General features: G+C 39.5%; 1 pseudogene across 1 annotated transcript in view; it reads right to left on the reverse strand.

The window, feature by feature from the left end:
* Positions 1–13,467, reverse strand: part of LOC311140880 (uncharacterized protein KIAA0825 homolog) — a 117,264-nt pseudogene that overhangs the window by 26,374 nt on the left and 77,423 nt on the right. Inside the window, exons 6-8 of the transcript in view lie at positions 10,763–10,856; positions 10,605–10,636; positions 9,338–9,520 (exon numbers count right to left, since the gene is read on the reverse strand). The product of the transcript in view is annotated as an uncharacterized protein KIAA0825 homolog (transcript). The remainder of the gene's footprint in view (positions 1–9,337; positions 9,521–10,604; positions 10,637–10,762; positions 10,857–13,467) is intronic.

The following is a 13,467-nucleotide window of genomic DNA, read 5'->3' on the forward strand; positions in this document are numbered from 1 at the left end:
CGCAGATGCTAAGCTACAGGACTGTTTTGCTAGCACAGACTGGAACATGTTCCGGGATTCTTCAGACAGCATTGAGGAGTACACCACATCAGTCACTGGCTTCATCAATAAGTGCATCAATGATGTTGTCCCCACAGTGACCGTACGTACATACCCCAACCAGAAGCCATGGATTACAGGAAACATCTGCACTGAGCTAAAGGGTAGAGCTGCCGCTTTCAAGGAACGGGACTCTAACCCGGACGCATATAAGAAATCCCGCTATGACCTCCGACGAACCATCAAACAGGCAAAGAGTCAATACAGGACTAAGATTGAATCGTACTACACTGGCTCTGACGCTCGTCGGATGTGGCAGGGCTTGAAAACTATTACAGACTACAAAGGGAAGCACAGCCGCGAGCTGCCCAGTGACACAAGCCTACCAGACGAGCTAAACAACTTCTATGCTCGCTTCGAGGCAAGCAACACTTAAGCATGCATGAGAGCACCAGCTGTTCCGGATGACTATGTGATCACGCTCTCCGTAGCCGATGTGAGTAAGACTTTTAAGCAGGTCAACATTCACAAGGCCGCAGGGCCAGACGGATTACCAGGACGTGTACTCCGAGCATGTGCTGACCAACTGGCAAGTGTCTTCACTGACATTTTCAACATGTCCCTGACTGAGTCTGTAATACCAACATGTTTCAAGCAGACCACCATAGACCCCGTGCCCAAGGACTCTAAGATAACCTGCCTAAATGACTACCGACCCGTAGCACTGACATCTGTAGCCATGAAAGGCTGGTCATGGCTCACATCAACAGCATTATCCCAGAAACCCTAGACCCACTCCAATTTGCATACCGCCCCAACAGATCCACAGATGATGCAATCTCTATTGCACTCCACACTGCCCTTTCCCACCTGGACAAGAGGAACACCTACGTGAGAATGCTATTCATTGACTACAGCTCAGCATTCAACACCATAGTGCCCTCTAAGCTCATCACTAAGCTAAGGATCCTGGGACTAAACACCTCCCTCTGCAACTGGATCCTGGACTTCCTGACGGGCCGCCCCCAGGTGGTAAGGGTAGGTAACAACACATCTGCCACACTGATCCTCAACACGGGGGCCCCTCAGGGGTGCATGCTCAGTCCCCTCCTGTACTCTCTGTTCACCCATGACTGCATGGCCAGGCACGACTCCAACACCATCATTAAGTTTGCCGACGACACAACAGTGGTAGGCCTGATCACCGACAACGATGAGACAGCCTATAGGGAGGAGGTCAGAGACCTGGCCATGTGGTGCAGGGACAACAACCTCTCCCTCAACATGACCAAGACAAAGGAGATGATTGTGGACTACAGGAAAAAAAAGAGGACTGAGCAAGCCCCCATTCTCATCGACGGGGCTGTAGTGGAACAGGTTGAGAGCTTCAAGTTCCTTGGTGTCCACATCACCAACAAACTATCATGGTCCAAACACACCAAGACAGTCGTGAAGAGGGCACGACAAAGCCTATTCCCCCTCAGGAGACTGAAAAGATTTGGCATGGGTCCTCAGATCCTCAAAAAATTCTACAGCTGCACCATCGAGAGCATCCTGACTGGTTGCATCACCGCCTGGTATGGCAACTGCTTGGCCTCCGACCGCAAGGCACTACAGAGGGTAGTGCGTACGGCCCAGTACATCACTGGGGCCAAGCTTCCTGCCATCCAGGACCTCTATACCAGGCGGTGTCAGAGGAAGGCCCTCAAAATTGTCAAAGACTCCAGCCACCCTAGTCATAGACTGTTCTCTCTGCTACCGCACGGCAAGCGGTACCGGAGTGCCAAGTCTAGGTCCAAAAGACTTCTCAACAGCTTCTACCCCCAAGCCATAAGACTCCTGAACAGCTAATCACGGCTACCCGGACTATTTGCACTGCCCCCCCACCCCATCCTTTTTACGCTGCTGCTACTCTGTTAATTAATTATGCATAGTCACTTTAACTCTACCCACATGTACATATTACCTCAACTACCTCAACTAGCCGGTGCCCCCGCACATTGACTCCCCCCTGTATATATAGCCTCCCTACTATCACTTTATTTTACTTCTGCTCTTTTTTTTCTCAACACTTTTTTTGTTGTTGTTTTATTTTTACTTTTTTTTGTTAAAAATAAATGCACTGTTGGTTAAGGGCTGTAAGTAAGCATTTCACTGTAATGTCTGCACCTGTTGTATTCGGCGCATGTGACCAATAAAATTTGATTTGATTTGATTTGATTTGAACACTACTAACACTACTAACACTAATAACACTAGTAACACTACTAACACTATTAACACTACTAACACTAACACTATTAACACTACTAACACTACTAAAACTATTAACACTACTAACACTAACACTAGTAACACTATTAACACTATTAACACTACTAACAATACTAACACTAGTTACACTACTAACACTATTAGCAATACTAACACCACTAACACTAGTAACACTAGTAACACTAATAACACTATTAACAATACTAACACTAGTAACACTAGTAACACTATTATCATTAACACTAATAACACTACTAACACTACTAACACTACTAACAATACTAATAATACTAACAATATTAACACTACTAACACTATTAACACTACCAACACTACTAACACTACTAACATAGTAACACTACTAACACTACTAACACTAGTAACACTACTAAAACTAACACTATTAACACTATTAACACTATTAACACTATTAACACTATTAACACTAATAACAATACTAACACTAGTTACACTACTAACACTATTAGCAATACTAACACCACTAACACTAGTAACACTAGTAACACTAGTAACACTAGTAACACTAATAACACTATTAACAATACTAACACTAGTAACACTAGTAACACTATTATCATTAACACTAATAACACTACTAACACTATTAACACTACTAACACTATTAACACTAACACTATTAACACTAACACTACTAACACTACTAACACTACTAACACTACTAACACTAGTAACACTACTAACACTAGTAACACTAGTAACACTACTAACACTATTAACACTACTAACACTTTTAACACTACTAACACTACTAACACTAGTAACACTTTTAACACTTTTAACACTACTAACATTACTAACACTACTAACACTACTAACCCTACTAACACTATTAACACTATTAACACTAACACTACTAACACTAGTAGCACTACTAACACTACTAACACTACTAACACTACTAACACTATTAACACTAAAACTACTAACACTACTAACACTACTAACAATACTAACAATACTAACAATATTAACACTACTAACACTATTAACACTACTAACACTACTAACACTACTAACACTAGTAACCCTACTAACACTATTAACACTACTAACACTAACACTATTAACACTACTAACACTACTAAGCCTATTAACACTACTAACACTACTAAAACTATTAACACTACTAACACTAACACTAGTAACAATACTAACACTATTAACACTATTAACACTATTAGCAATACTAACACCACTAACACTAGTAACACTAGTAACACTAATAACACTATTAACAAGACTAACACTAGTAACACGAGTTTTTTTTGTTAAAAATAAATGCACTGTTGGTTAAGGGCTGTAAGTAAGCATTTCACTGTAATGTCTGCACCTGTTGTATTCGGCGCATGTGACCAATAAAATTTGATTTGATTTGATTTGATTTGAACACTACTAACACTACTAACACTAGTAACACTACTAACACTATTAACACTACTAACACTAACACTATTAACACTACTAACACTACTATAACTATTAACACTACTAACACTAACACTAGTAACACTATTAACACTATTAACACTACTAACAATACTAACACTAGTTACACTAATAACACTATTAGCAATACTAACACCACTAACACTAGTAACACTAGTAACACTAATAACACTATTAACAATACTAACACTAGTAACACTAGTAACACTATTATCATTAACACTAATAACACTACTAACACTACTAACACTACTAACAATACTAATAATACTAACAATATTAACACTACTAACACTATTAACACTACCAACACTACTAACACTACTAACATAGTAACACTACTAACACTACTAACACTATTAACACTACTAACACTAACACTATTAACACTATTAACACTATTAACACTATTAACACTATTAACACTAATAACAATACTAACACTAGTTACACTACTAACACTATTAGCAATACTAACACCACTAACACTAGTAACACTAGTAACACTAGTAACACTAGTAACACTAATAACACTATTAACAATACTAACACTATTAACACTAGTAACACTATTATCATTAACACTAATAACACTACTAACACTATTAACACTACTAACACTATTAACACTAACACTATTAACACTAACACTACTAACACTACTAACACTACTAACACTACTAACACTAGTAACACTACTAACACTAGTAACACTAGTAACACTACTAACACTATTAACACTACTAACACTTTTAACACTACTAACACTACTAACACTAGTAACACTTTTAACACTTTTAACACTACTAACATTACTAACACTACTAACACTACTAACACTACTAACACTATTAACACTATTAACACTAACACTACTAACACTAGTAGCACTACTAACACTACTAACACTACTAACACTACTAACACTATTAACACTAAAACTACTAACACTACTAACACTACTAACAATACTAACAATACTAACAATATTAACACTACTAACACTATTAACACTACTAACACTACTAACACTACTAACACTAGTAACCCTACTAACACTATTAACACTACTAACACTAACACTATTAACACTACTAACACTACTAAGCCTATTAACACTACTAACACTACTAAAACTATTAACACTACTAACACTAACACTAGTAACAATACTAACACTATTAACACTATTAACACTATTAGCAATACTAACACCACTAACACTAGTAACACTAGTAACACTAATAACACTATTAACAAGACTAACACTAGTAACACGAGTAACACTATTATCATTAACACTAATAACACTACTTACACTATTAACACAACTAACACTATTAACACTAACACTATTAACACTAACACTACTAACACTGTTAACACTAACACTAGTAACACTATTAACAATACTAACACTACTAACACTAGTAACACTAGTAACACTACTGACACTAGTAACACTATTAACAATACTAACACTACTAACACTAGTAACACTAGTAACACTACTAACACTACTAACACTACTAACACTAGTAACACTAGTAACACTAGTAACACTACAAACAATACTAACACTACTAACATGAGTAACACTAGTACCACTATTAACAATACTAACACTACTAACACTAACACTACTATCACTACTAACACTACTAACAATATTAAAACTACTAACACTACTAACACTATTAACACTAACACTACTAACATTACTATCACTACTATCACTACTATCACTACTAACACTACTAACACTACTAACACTAGTAACACTAGTAACACTAGTAACACTAGTAACACTACTAACACTACTAACACTATTGACACTAACAATACTAACACTACTAACACTACTAACACGACTAACACTACTAACAGTACTACCACTACTAACACTATTAACATTAACACTACTAACACTATCAACATTACTTACACCAGTAACACTACTAACACTATCAACACTATTAACACTCCTAACACTACTAACACTACTAACACTACTAACACTAACACTATTAACACTAACACTACTAACACTATTGACCCTAACAATACTAACACAACTAACACGACTAACAATACTAACACTACTAACACTACTAACACTACTAACACTACTAACACTATTAACACTAACACTACTAACACTACTAACACCAGTAACACTACTAACACTATTAACACTATTAACACTCCTAACACTACTAACACTACTAACACTACTAACAATACTAACACTACTAACACTACTAACACTACTAACACTACTAACACTAACACTACTAACACTACTAACACTACTAACACTATTAACATTAACACTACTAACACTACTAACACTGTTAACACCAGTAACACTATTAACACTATTAACACTACTTACACTACTAATACTACTATCACTTTTAACACTACTAACACTACTAACACTACTAACACTACTAACACTACTAACGCTACTAATGCTACTAACACTTTTAACACTACTAACACTTTTAACACTACTAACACTACTAACACTAGTAACACTACTAACACTACTAACACTACTAACACCACTAACACTAGTAACACTACTAACACTACTAACACTACTAACACTTTTAACACTAACACTATTAACACTAACACTAGTAACACTATTAACACTACTAACACTATTAACACTAACACTATTAACACTAACACTACTAACACTATTAACACTAACACTATTAACACTAACACTACTAACACTATTAACACTAACACTACTAACACTATTAACATTGCTAACACTATTAACACTACTAACACTACTAACACTACTAACACTACTAACACTACTAACACCACTAACACTAGTAACACTACTAACACTACTAACACTACTAACACTATTAACACTAACACTATTAACACTAATACTATTAACACTAACACTAGTAACACTACTAACACTACTAACACTACCAACACTACTAACACTAACACTATTAACACTAACACTAGTAACACTATTAACACTACTAACACTACTAACACTACTAACACTACTAACACTATTAACACTAACGCTATTAACACTAACACTAATAACACTACTAACACTACTAACACTACTAACACTACTAACATTACTAACACTACTAACACTACTAACACTAACACTATTAACACTAACACTATTAACACTAACACTAGTAACACTATTAACACTACTAACACTACTAACACTACTAGCACTACCAACACTACTAACACTAACACTATTAACACTATTTTTTTATTTTATTTTTTATTTCACCTTTATTTAACCAGGTAAGCCAGTTGAGAACAGGTTCTCATTTACAACTGCGACCTGGCCAAGATAAAGCAAAGCAGTGCAATAAAAACAACAGAGTTACATATGGGGTAAAACAAAACATAAAGTCAAAAATACAACAGAAAAATATATATACAGTGTGTGCAAATGTAGCAAGTATTGGAGGTAAGGCAATACATAGGCTATAGTGCAAAATAATTACAATAGTATTAACACTGGAATGCTAGATGTGCAAGAGATTATGTGCAAATAGAGATACTGGGGTGCAAAAGAGCAAAATAAATAACAATATAGGGATGAGGTAGTTGGGTGGGCTAATTTCAGATGGGCTGTGTACAGGTGCAGTGATCGGTAAGGTGCTCTGACAACTAGTAACACTATTAACACTACTAACACTACTAACACTACTAACACTACTAACACTACTAACACTACTAACACTAGTAACACAACTAACACTACTAACACTACTAACACTATTAACACTAACACTACTAACACTACTAACACTACTAACACTACTAACACTAACACTATTAACACTAAAACTATTACCACTAACACTAGTAACACTATTAACACTACTAACACTACTAACACTACTAACACTACCAACACTACTAACACTAACACTATTAACACTAACACTAGTAACACTATTAACACTACTAACACTACTAACACTACTAACACTACTAACACTATTAACACTAACGCTATTAACACTAACACTAATAACACTACTAACACTACTAACACTACTAACACTACTAACACTACTAACACTACTAACACTACTAACACTACTAATACTACTAACACTACTAACAAAACTAACAATATTAACACTACTAACACTATTAACACTAACACTACTAACACTACTATCACTACTAACACTACTAACACTACAAACACTACTAACACTACTAACACTACTAACACTACTAACACTATTAACACTAACACTACTAACACTACTAACACTACTAACACTAGTAACACTACTAACAGTACTAACTCTAGTAACACTACTAACAAAACTAACAATATTAACATTACTAACACTACTAACACTACTATCACTACTAACACTACTAACACTAGTAACACAACTAACACTACTAACACTACTAACACTACTAACACTACTAACACTATTAACACTAAGGCTACTAACGCTACTAACGCTACTAACGCTACTATCGCTACTAACGCTACTAACGCTACTAACGCTACTAACAATACTAACACTTTTAACACTACTAACACTACTAACACTAGTAACACTACTGACACTACTAACACTACTAACACTACTAACACTATTAACACTATTAACACTAACACTACTAACACTACTAACAGTACCTACACTACTAACACTACTAACACTACTAACACTATTAACACTAACACTATTAACACTATTAACACTGCTAGCACTATTAACACTAACACTATTAACACTAACACTACTAACACTATTAACACTATTAACACTAACACTATTACACTAACACTACTAACACTATTAACACTAACACTACTAACACTAGTAACACTATTAACACAACTAACACTACTAACACTACTAACACTACTAACACTATTAACACTAACACTATTAACACTAACACTAGTAACACTATTAACACTACTAACACTACTAACACTACTAACACTACCAACACTACTAACACTAACACTATTAACACTAACACTAGTAACACTATTAACACTACTAACACTACTAACACTACTAACACTACTAACACTACTAAAACTACTAACACTATTAACACTAACGCTATTAACACTAACACTAATAACACTACTAACACTACTAACACCATTAACACTACTAACACTTGTAACACCAGTAACACTACTAACACTAGTAACACTAGTAACACTACTAACACTACTAACCCTGCTAACACCACTAACACTACTAACACTAGTAACACTACTAACACTACTAACACTACTAACACTAGTAACACTAGTAACACTAGTAACACCACTAACACTACTAACACTACTAACACTAGTAACACTAACACAAGTAACACTAGTAACACTAATAACAATACTAATACCATGTCATTGGACACTGGTTTGGACATGGCCTACTTAAAACTGTTGAACTTAAAGTAATGCGGTCGTTGTGTGTGTGTGCATGCGTATGTGTGCGTTCTGCTGGATTTCATAGAGTACCTGATCTGCAGGTGTCTCATGTATGAGGGCCGTGCCCTGTAGTACCTCTGAACCAGGATCTGCAGACTCTCACTGAGCCAGAACGCCCCGCCTCACACAGCCCGGCACAGCCAACCACAGGTCAGTACGCAGGCCAGTCAGGAAGTAGTGCCACATATGCACCGAGAAGAAAAACCTCTCACCCTGCAGCACAGACAGAGAGAGGGGTGAGGATGGGATAGACAAGGGAGAGATGGATAGATAGAGAAATGGTGAGAGAGAGAGAGAGAGAGAGAGAGAGAGAGAGAGAGAGAGAGAGAGAGAGAGAGAGAGAGAGAGAGAGAGAGAGAGAGAGAGAGAGAGAGAGAGAGAGAGAGAGCTGTCATCAAATACAAGACTCCATGGTCACACCACCAGCACTCTGCATCTGTCCCTGTGGGACTAAATACCTCTTTCATGTCCTGATCTGTGGAAGACATCACAGACAAGGGGAACGGTCTGGAATATCACTAAACACACACTCGCACACACAGACACTTACGCACGCACACACACAGATGCTCATGCATACACACACAGACAAGCGCTCGCTCGCTTGCTCACACACACACACACACACACACACACACACACACACACACAGATGGTGGCTCAAACACACACAAAAATGCTCACACATACGGAAATGAGATGAGATGACGGAAGCATGAATTGGTTTTAAATTGTAAGGCAGACTGAGAAGAACATTCAGTGAAAGAGAGAGCGAGGGAGAGGGGGAGAGAGAAAGATAGAGAGCGAGAGAGGGGGAAAGAGAGAGAGAGAGAAAGAGGGGGGGAAAGAGAGAGAGAGAGAGAGGCTGGTTTCCTGTGACTCTCAGACAGGGCCCTAGAGTTGGTAGTGTGACCAAAGAGAGATTATTACAACATGTCCAACATCTCGTAATGATCCCAGGATGGGTTTGGTTTGGCTGGTGTGAGCGGGGACTATCTCCACCCCCTCCCCTTCCCCTCCTCCCCCTCCTCCCCCCAAGCCAGTCATTTAGGGATTGTCTCTGGACAGAGAGCGTGACCGTACATCCGGGATTAGGGCTCCATCCTCTGCCTCTGGACCCAGCAGACCTCCCTATAGCTGGACCAGGACCAGGAGGATTTGCACATGGGTCTGGGTCTAGGTCTGGGGTGGAAGAGCTGAGCTGCCTCCTCTGAGCTCCATGATCCAGGCTGCAGGAGAGAGGCGGACGAGAGCCAGACAGCCCAGACGGTCATGCCTGCACGGCAGCCCCACACACCTGCACACAGCAGGCCTGTCTGGCCTCACTGCCTGGGAACAGAGGGAGGGAGGGAGAGGGAGGGGGTCTGGGTTGGTATAGGGGTCATAGGTAGGGGAGGCCGGAGGTTCCAGCAGCCCTGATTCCAGACGGTCACAGTGCAGACGGCTCAATCCCACCAGCCATCAGGGCAGCACAGGAGCCCCAGATGTGCAGGGAGAGCTGAGAGTGGGGCCCTGGGTTGGGGGTCGGGAGGGGGCGGGGGCGGGGGCGCTAAGAGTGCAAAGAGTGCAAAGAGTACATTTCTGGAATAAAAGTAAAGAGAGAGAGTGAGAGAGAGAGCTCCAAGTTTACCAGACTCTGCAGATTTGTAGCAACTAAAAACCACCTTGAACACGACACACGACAAACACTACAAACACTCCAAGACATCCGTTACTGTTGTGGCCACTTTCATCATGATTTTCAAAAAGAATGGTTTGCAACACAAATTTAAAAAGCATGTCAAACATTCTTCCTCCCAATAAAGTTATGTGAGAATTGCCAGAACAATCTGAGACTTCGCTGGCGTGGAATCACCCACCACAACACATCTATATAATCTTCCCCCTGTTTCTCTTCCTTTAACAGCCACTCCCATCTTTCCCCTGTTTCTCTTCCTTTACTCCCATCTTCCCCCTGTTTCTCTTCCTTTAACAGCCACTCCCATCTTCCCCTTGTTTCTCTTCCTTTAACAGCCACTCCCATCTTCTCCATGTAAGTAAAATCCTCCCATACTGATAGACTGCAGGGTGATGTTTGGCCCTAAAATGAAAAGTTCAGGTTCAGAGCTATAGAGATGTTGTCACTCTTCCTACTCATAAACTGTCATAAACTATCCCCCTGGCAGACATCACCTCTACACCTCAACTCAGATCATGAGAACAAATCAAAACCTTTCCACCGCAGGAGGAGAACGTCTCCTTCCCTACTTTAGAACAACTAGCGGTAGAAGTCGTGGGACAAGGATACCAATGTGTATTCTATTAGTGGGATTCAGTTTGAAAGACAGTGGAGAGCTGCGGTGCCTGGCCGGGCCAGCGGTTTAGTGACTGAACGTCTTCCAGCTCGCCTCCCGCAGCGCTTGGAGAGCAGAAGCAACACTTGTCTTATGTTTCCACATTGGTCCTGGGGAAACGTTTCTGTTTAGGATGTGCTGCACATTCCTGTTAGGAAAGCACAGGACGCTTGAAGAGCCTAGGAGGCATGTGTGTTCTGTCTGTGGGAGGATGGTTGTTTTTGTTTTAAGGGGAGGAGGAGGATGGGGATGGGGTGGGGGGTGAGAGGACCGTCCGACAGCATCACCTGAATCACCTCACAGACAGACAGACAGACACACACACACCATGACACACACACCATGACACATACACCGTGACACACACACCATGACACATACACCGTGACACATACACTCTGGCTCATGTGCTTCCCATTGACAGCACATTGAGAATAACGACAGAGGATCAGCGAAGGCCAGAGTCACACATGTGTAAATGAGTTCACTTCACAATTTATACACCTATAGAAGTGAGTTATGAGCCAGGGTGAATCAAAAGCAGTAAAACATTGCCAGGTACTATAATATATTTCCAAAATTCCCACAGGAGTTGCCTTGCCTTAGAGTGGAAAAGCCCTGAATGCATTTTTTTCCCTTCTCCATAACAAAGTCCCTTCAATCAGTCCCAGATACATCAATCCCAGATACAACAGGTCAGCTCTGTTTTACACTCACACTTCCCTACTCACACTAGTTTCCAATGTGTGGACAGAATAGACATCGCCTTGTAAGAATGTCCTGGGCAGAAGAAACCTCTAGTGGGCTAGAAAGGCCTGGGAACAATGTCCATTCAGACCATTGGATCTCTCTCTGTTTCTATGAGGCATTTGTAATGCGAACAGGCAGGTGAGTGTATAGGCAGGGGTGAATGCAGAAAGAGCTAATGTGAACATTTCGGCACTACTATGGGTCTGATGGACATACCTATGGTAATGTAGGCAGGGGAACGGGTCATGCAACTGAAGCTGAGATGGAGCTACAAAGGTATGCATATGAATAAGTGAAATATTGATCGGGCTACTGCTTTTGAACTGGCCACATTTCATGCTCGGGTCTTGTATAGTAATTTGCTCTCACCTCAAACACAGGGCATGCATGTGTCAAAAAAAGGGAGAGAACATTTTTTATCAGGTCTCGTCTTCGGTCTCGTGGGTGCTCCTGAATGCAAATGCATGCATGTATAACCTTTCAGCTGAGAGGCTCTCATCTTTTAAGCGTTGACCTACACATAAATATGTTGTACAGGTCTTGAGCGGAGACAAATTCTGACACTCGTTAGCAATGAGGAGCCACAACTAGCGTCTGTTTAAAGGGCTAGAGGAGAGGAGGAGGTGAGAGAAAAAAACATAGGCTGCTTATGAGGCAAAGCAAGGATGGACGAAAAGCCTTAGGCCCCAATACAATCAATTGCAGATCAAGGAAAACCATTGTGGGTTCAATAAACATTTTTATGGTGTAGCTTAACATAGTTATTAGCCACATTAAAACCCACATAGCCTACAACCAGTTCCACTCAAGGACGTTATCATTGAATATTCAACGAAACCAAACCTGTCTTAAAATACAGCATAATCATAATCAAGTCAACCTGCGGTGCGGTTTTTCCTTTGTCTGTGATTGGTTGAATTGGGCCTGAGTATTCTAGAGCTAGCTGCAGGACTGAGGGTGGTGAGCATGGTTTGACATCACAGAGAAGGTTGGGATCCTCTGAGTGGTTGAGGGGTAAATCAAAATGAAATCAAATTAACATTTAATCATCACGTTCACAGTTTACAGCAGGTATAA

This window comes from Coregonus lavaretus, assembly GCF_964263955.1.
Source record: "Coregonus lavaretus genome assembly, chromosome: 14".
Taxonomy (NCBI): domain Eukaryota; kingdom Metazoa; phylum Chordata; class Actinopteri; order Salmoniformes; family Salmonidae; genus Coregonus; species Coregonus lavaretus.